At 40.2% G+C, this 7731-nt stretch overlaps 1 pseudogene; it reads left to right on the forward strand.

Annotated features, from left to right (window-relative positions):
• Positions 1-4700: 4700 nt before the first annotated feature.
• On the forward strand, positions 4701-5824 carry LOC101354967 (28S ribosomal protein S5, mitochondrial pseudogene; annotated as a pseudogene).
• Positions 5825-7731: the final 1907 nt, after the last annotated feature.

Genomic DNA, 7731 nt, shown 5'->3' on the forward strand with positions numbered 1-7731 from the left:
AGGGTTAGGAGCTGGTTGAATGGACATGGGGAATGAGGGGCGGAAAGGAGGAGTGTGCTGTCGCAGAATGGGGTGAGCAATTAGGGTCACGTAACAATGTATGTATAAAATTTTGTGTGGGAGACTAACTTGAAATGAAAACTTCATTTAACTACAACAATAAAAAAATGACAATCTTAGAGATCAAGTACTACATTTTAATTTAGTCATGGTAAAATGACACAGAAAACTACGTGACTCATTCAGTGCTGTGCAGGCCTGGCAGCATGACTTTGCCAACACTGAATTCAAATACTGATGACACTTTTCATTAACTCTGACACCTTAAGTTTTCTCAGTCTTGGTTTCTCCTCTGTAAGGTGAGGATGAGAGTACCTACTTGCTAAGTTGTAGTGAGGATTTGCAGAACGCATGTGAAGAGCCTGGTACTCCGTAGGCTTACATTCACCATCAGATCTACAAAGAAATCCCACATTTCCAACAAAAATTTGCTGTTTAGAAGAAATTTTGGAATTTGGCAATCTATTTCCAAAAATGAGCCAGTGAAAATCGTATGAACCACAACAGAATATTGTTCGATATAGTGCTGAAAAATGAATCCCTCAGGTTGAAAGGCACTCAAAATACATAGTGGCTGCAAAAATAGACTCAAGCATTTCAACAGCTGTGAAGATGGCACAGACCAGACAATGTTTCATTCTGTTGTACTCGAGGTTTCCACGAGTTGGAGCTGACTCGACAGCAACTAACAACAACATACTGTCAGAGATGCCTTCCTGGTAACCAGGTTAAGGGAATCTCCTGCTTTTAAACAGATGCAGATTGACATAACTGAATTTTTCAGTAGCATAGACTGTCCTTGTCAGGAAACTGGGCTGTACACGCAAGACTCCAGATCAGTTAGGATCAGGCAGATGCCCACTGGGTAGGTAGTACTGCCAATGAGAGCTGAAAACCAAAAGTCAAGTCTTGGAGTAGGTAATGAGCCATATACTCAGAAAGGGCTCAGGTCTACTGGGTCAGAAAGAACATTACAGAAATCAGGCTCGTGCTTGGAATAGGGGTAATGGGAGGAAGATAAACTGTTCTGTCTTTATCTGAAGCAGTTCTGAGACCTTTTACTCTAAAGATCCCAGGCAGACTCATTTAAATCCCCTTTGTCTCTAGAATTACTTTCCTGTAGTCAACAAACTTAATGCCACCAAATCTTTTAGCTTCTTCATTGGATGGAAGAATTTCTCATGGCCATCCTGAGGTTCCAACTGGATTCTTAGTTGCCTCAAAGTCCCCAAGGTGGAACTTTGCTCTTCTTTTCAAACAAGAATTTATGCTTTTGTTATACTCTCTCTCCCAGGTCAGGACAACAGCCCAGACCACCCCCAAAATCAGGAGGATATATATTATCCTTTTTTTATTTTCTAAAAAAACCACTCCCCCCTGCCACCATCTGCCAGTTGATTTCCTTTCACTGCAGCTGGTTATAATTTATAAATTATAAATTAGGCACATCTCAGCTGCTTCTCCTTAGCAACATCTTATAAATGACTCTCTGTAGGAGCTTGGCAAAAAGATATCTTTTGAAATGATTCCAAGGAAAAATTAGTCATTACCAAGCTATATAAATCCAAATCTCCAAACTTGTTATTTTTCAGTTGAAAACTGAGTCTGTGATGGTGTGTGTCTGGTGATTCACATCAATTTAATAAAAGTGCCAAGAGCCAGCACCAGCACCTAGGTCCTGATTCTTGGTTACCTTTTGCCATATACCATATGCCTCTCCCCTTGAAAGTTCAGTATAATTTAACAAAATGCAGAATGTTTTTGATAGGATTATGTAGAAATTTGGAAAAGATTCCATCAGCTAGGCTCAGACACAACAAAGAGAGACAGCTAGACACAGGTTTTCTAAAGGCCAGTGAAGGATGGGGAAAAGATGGATGATTTCAGTCAATTCATTAAATCTTGAAGCTTCAACCTCTGTATACTCTCCCTCCTGTGGAAATGGTGCACTTTGAGATAGAGAGAGCACTAGTATATGAGTCACCTAACATCTCCAGCTATCACATTACAAATCTCCACACATACAGAGGAAACTATTATCATACTCTTACCTGCAAATACCAATTACACAATAATGATATTTACATAATGAGTCAATGACATTGAACAAAAAATGTCAGTTAAGAATGTGGCTACCAGCACGCAGTTCTCACAATGATAGTTTTACATTCCTCATGGCAAAATCACTCCTCTGGACACCTTCCTGCAATGAATATCCTGAAAAAGTATAGGTGTTGACCTTGCCCCATATCACCCTCGTTGCTCATAGAATTGAATAGGACCCACCTCTCCCTATGCTTCAGCTGCAACATGTGACCAAGGTCAGCTAATAAGATACAATTCTAAGATTCTTGTTGAAACCGTTGGAAAAAGAAGTTAACTTTCTTTGCAGATACTTCTGGGGACTACAAGCCTGAAATAAAGCTACCAGAGAAGAAAGCAGAACAAAAAGACACTGGGCCCCTGGATCCATCCTTTCTTGAAGTTAGACCTATCCCAGGACTCCTCAGTTACTTGAGCTAATGACAACCCACTTTCTTTTTAATCTAAAAATCAGTTTGTGTTAGATTTATGACACTTGCAACCAAACATGCCCAAACTAATACATCTCTATGGCCATAACTTCACTTTCCTTATCTGTAAAAAATTAAATAATCCTGAAAACCTTTTCTAACTGTATATATATATATATTTGTTTTTTAAATCTATGACTCTATACTGTAACTCTAAGGAGACCTAGTGGCACAACTGTTAAGTGCGCAGCTGCTAACCTAAAGGAAGGCAGTTCTAACCTACAAGCCACTTTAGGGGAGTAAAGACTTGGCTATCTGCTCCCATGAAGATTAGTCTAGGTAATCCTATGGGGCAGTTACTATGAGTTGTAACTGACTCCATGGCACACATCCACAGTACTATAACTCTGAGCCTCAGTTTCCTCATCTTTACAACTAGGATGTAGGACTGAAGGATCTCCAAGTCCCTTCCATAGCTAACATCCTATGATTCTGTGATTGTGTATAGATCAGGGCAGAAAATGTCCTGGTAGATTGTTTCTATCTTTTCAAGAATGTGGCAGCTTGAGAACAGCTCTGTAGCACTGCCACCTGGTGGCCATTTTCTTGGACTACATTTTTAACCTTTCTAATCAACAATTAGGAATGCTTGCAATTTCATAAGCTTCTGAAATAATGTTTCAGGTCTGGAGCATAAAAAATTAAAATAAATAAATAAATTTCAAAAAATATTTTCTGAACATCTACTGTGTACAAGTTACTATAATGAGCATTTGAAAATGTTTGAGACAGTCTCTGTCATCGCAGAATCTTACTCTTATGGGGACATCATATAGTTTCTACTATTAATAGTGTAACACAAGAAACGAATAGAGCTAAATGACCACAAATGCATGAGGGATTGGAAGATATTAAAGGACATGTTTTCAACATAGACCTTTAAAGTCTACACCAGTATAGCATCACTCCAGACGAAGAGAAAGCGGTGGACAAAAGGCAATGCAGTGATCCATCACAGGAGATATTTCAGGAATCGCTAGAAGACCACATGGGCTAGAGCACAGATTGCTTGCTGAAAGTGAAGAGGACTTGAAGCACTTACTGATGAAGATCAAAGACCACAGCCTTAAGTATGGATTACACCTCATCATAAAGAAAACAAAAATCCTCACAACTGAACCAATAAGCGACATCATGATAAACGGGGAAAAGATTGACATTGTCAAGGATTTCATTTTATTTGGATCCACAATCAATATTCATGGAAGCAGCAGTCAAGAAATCAAAAGATTCATTGCATTGGGAAAATCTGCTGCAAAAGACCTCTTTAAAGTGTTGAAAAGCAAAGATGTCACCTTGAAGACTAGGGCGCATCTGACCCAAGCCATGGTATTTTCAATTGCCTTCTATGCATGTGAAAGCTGGACGATGAATAAAGAAGCCCGAACAAGAATTGACACCTTTGAATGGTGGTGTTGGGAAAGAATATTGACTATACCATGGATTGCCAAAAGAACAAACAAATCTATCTTGGAAGAAGTACAAGAATGCCCCTTAGAAGCAAGGATGGAGAGACTATGTCTCACATACTTCCAACATATTGTCATGAGGGATCAGTCCCTAGAGAAAGACATCATGCTTGGTAAAGTAGAGGGTCAGCAAAAAAGAGGAAGACCTTTAATAAGATGGATTGACACAGTGGCTGCAACAATGGGCTTAAGCATAACAACGATTGTGAGGATGGTGCAGGACCGGGCAGTGTTTCGTTCTATTGTACATAGTGTCACTATGAGCCAGAACCAACTTGATTGCACCTAACAACAGCAACAACACAGATGTTTTCAGGGGAGTGCCTGCAGACTCCTGCTTGCACTGTGGCTGTGGGTCTGGGATGCCTTTTGAGGAAGAGCAGTGTCAGTGGTGGTGGCAGTAGAGAAAGGTGGGATGCGGTATTTGCTGGGCTCCACCAGGGCAGCAGCGCTATGCGCTGCGGACTACATCCCTGCACTGTGTGGCATGCAGGAGGGTCATTTATGGTCCAGGCAGCTTTACCTAAAGACCTTTCCGACAACTTCCATTTTGACATTGAAGGCTGCCCTCAGCACTGACACTTCATCATTGCTAGGAACCAGAGACAACTGTCATTATACCAGCTTGACCCATGCACAGCAGACACAATGCTCTATTTCTTCTCCCAATAACTTGATGAGCCAACTGTATAGACCCTATCATTTCTCCACTAAATTGACAGCAAGTGAGCGATGGAAACGTGCTTTAGCAGAGACTCGTCCTGGAACAAGAACACCTAAAGGCAAAATAACTAAGGAGAAGAGAAGAAAGGGTTTAACAGAGGTCAGGTCACTGGTGAAAGGCATATGGTTTCCTTAGGCCTGGTCTGAATGTTCGTCTTATGATAAATGGAGCAGTGCAGACTACTGCCCAAAGAAGCATGAAGAGCAAGAGAAGGTGGAGACCAACATGGTCCCGTAGAGAGAAGGATGGGATTGCAAGAGGAAGATAAAAGTTAAATGGGAGCAAGGAAGAGTGGAAACATGGGAAGGCGTTAGTCTTAGCCCCCTGACCCTGGTCCCAATGGAGAAACATGATGATTTTTGTATCAGGATACTTGAGGGAAGAAATGTTTTCAACATGATAGCAAAATAAGGAAGAAAGAGATTGGTCTGCGTCCTGGTAGCTGGGGGAAATAGAAAAGGAGCTGCAGGTTTTGCCATTGGGAAAGCCACTAAATGGATGGACACTTGCAGAAAAACAAAGAACAAAATAGTTCACTGTTTGCATTGCATAGAATGATATGAAGACCATATAATCTTCCATAATATTTCTTTTACATGTAAAAGGACACATATCAAGATGAAGAAATAACCCACAGGTCGCAGTCTCTGCTGCTACTAGGCCATCATTACCATCTGCCAGCTCACTGGCATCAAAGACATGTATGCAATGGTCTCTGGGTCAGTCAGTATACTCAACCTCACCTGGGGCCTCTTCCATGGACTCTCTACCAGGAAACTCATCAACAGCTGGTTGATAAGAAGGGTCTCCATGTTGTGGAATTCCACGAGGAAGGTGGCCCTCTGCCCATCACAGTCACCTCCTTCTAGGGGGTCTTGAGAAAGGATCTGGAGTTAGAAATTGAGGTTCCAATTATCAAAATGAACTGGGAAGAAATGAAGACCCTGCAGAGAATAAAGTGCACTGTGTGGTCAGGTTTAAAGATAGCCACCACCTAAGCTTCCCTCAGGCCTTATGGTTTCTGGTGCTGTCTGGCACCTAGAAGCAAAGGAAAGGTCAACCATAACTCTTCTATTTACTACTGATAAATAATTACAGCTTTCATTTACTGAGCACATGCCATATGCCAGTCACTGTGATAGGTACTTTACATACATTTCTCAGTTCAAGACTATTTTAAGTATTCATTTAAGCTAGCAAAAGTAAATTAATTAGACAGATAGGGTTAATAGTCTGGTGCAATCAATAACATGCAAAATAATAATATATAGCATTTGTATATCATGAAAAATCATATTAACTTTGAATCATCCAAAATGAATGTCATTAACTTCATTTTACAGAACAATTAAATAACTTGTCTACAGTCACACAGCTAGAAAGCAGAGGAAAATAAGAATCTGTTGTGTTTGACTCTAAAATCCATTCTTTTCTGGTTAAACTTCTAACTAATAAAAGGGGCCCTAGTGGTGCAGTGGTTAAGCGTTTGGCTGCTATTGAAAAGGTCAGTAGTTCGAATCCACCAGCCTCTCCTTGGAAACACTACGGGGCAGTTCTACTTTGTCCTATGGGGTTGCTATGAATCAAAATCAACTTGATGGCAACAGATGTAACTAATAAAAAATAAATTCTATGCAGGTCATATTTTAGAGGTGCTTGAAAGTCAGTCAGCAAATAAAGCACAGAACAGATTGATGGTGGGAGAGTAAAAGTGAGAATATTGGTTAGAGAATGAGACCTAATATGGTGTCATAAGGGTCTAAACTAGGATACTGATAGCAAGAAGACTGAATAAAAGAAAACAGATGCAAGAGATATTTCTGGGTTAGACTTCATGGGCTTTGACTAATTATTAAATTTGTCTTAAGAAAAAGGAACTCCTCAGGGTTGAGAAATGTAACACAGAATTTTTGAGCACAAACCAAAAAACCAAACTTGTTGCCATGGAGTTGATTCTGACTTGTGGCAACATCGCATGATCGCATGTTACAGAGCAGAACTGAGCTCCACAGGGTTTTCTCGGCTATAATCTGTATGGAAGCAGATCACCAGGACTTTCTTCCATGGTGCCACTGGGTGAGTGTGAACCACACCCTTTCAGTTAGTAGCCAAGTACAAACCACAAAAACAAGTGCGCTATTAAAAGAAACAGAGGAGTCGGGAAGAGGAACTTTTTGTGGGGGGAGGGAGAGGAGAGAGAAAGAAAGAAAACCTTAAGCTCAGATTTAGACATGTTAAGGTTAGTGTTCAGAAGGATTTAGAAATGTCCAAAGGGTTGCTGGAAATGAAGGTTTCAGTTTCAAGAGAGAATCTAGAAATATAGAGTTTGGAACCATCTTTGAAATAATTGCTAAACTCATAAAAATAGATAAAATGGCCACCAGTAAAATACACGGAAAGAAGAGTAAGTACAAAACACTAAAGAACACCAACTTTAAAGGATGGAAAGAGAAAAAGAAGTCAATAGAGAAAACAAAAGGAAAAAATCAGAGAGTTAAAGGGAGTATCAGGGTAGGGCAGTGCCATAGAAGCCAAGAAAGAAAAGCATTTTGAGAATGAAAGATCAACAAGGGGAAATGCATCGGAGAATCCACAGAGCTGAAAAATAACAAAGACCATTGGTTGAGTCACTCAGTAGTTGTTGCTGATCTTAAGAGAACAGTTTCAGTGAAATGATGGGGAGAGAAGCAAGAGAATGGATAATGAGGGAGTTCAGGCAGAGTTCATAGTCTACTCTCAAATTTGACATAAAGAAGGAGAGCAATAGGATAGCAGCTTAAGAGGGAAAAGGTCAAGGGAAGATGTTTTCCTTTAGGTTGGAGTAAATAAGTATGTTCACAGGCGGAGGAAAAGAAGCTTAGTTAGACAGTGTCTTAGTCATCTAGTACTGCTATAACAGAAATAG

Source organism: Trichechus manatus, unplaced genomic scaffold (genome assembly GCF_000243295.1).
Source record: "Trichechus manatus latirostris isolate Lorelei unplaced genomic scaffold, TriManLat1.0 scaffold00169, whole genome shotgun sequence".
Classification (NCBI taxonomy): Eukaryota; Metazoa; Chordata; class Mammalia; order Sirenia; family Trichechidae; genus Trichechus; species Trichechus manatus.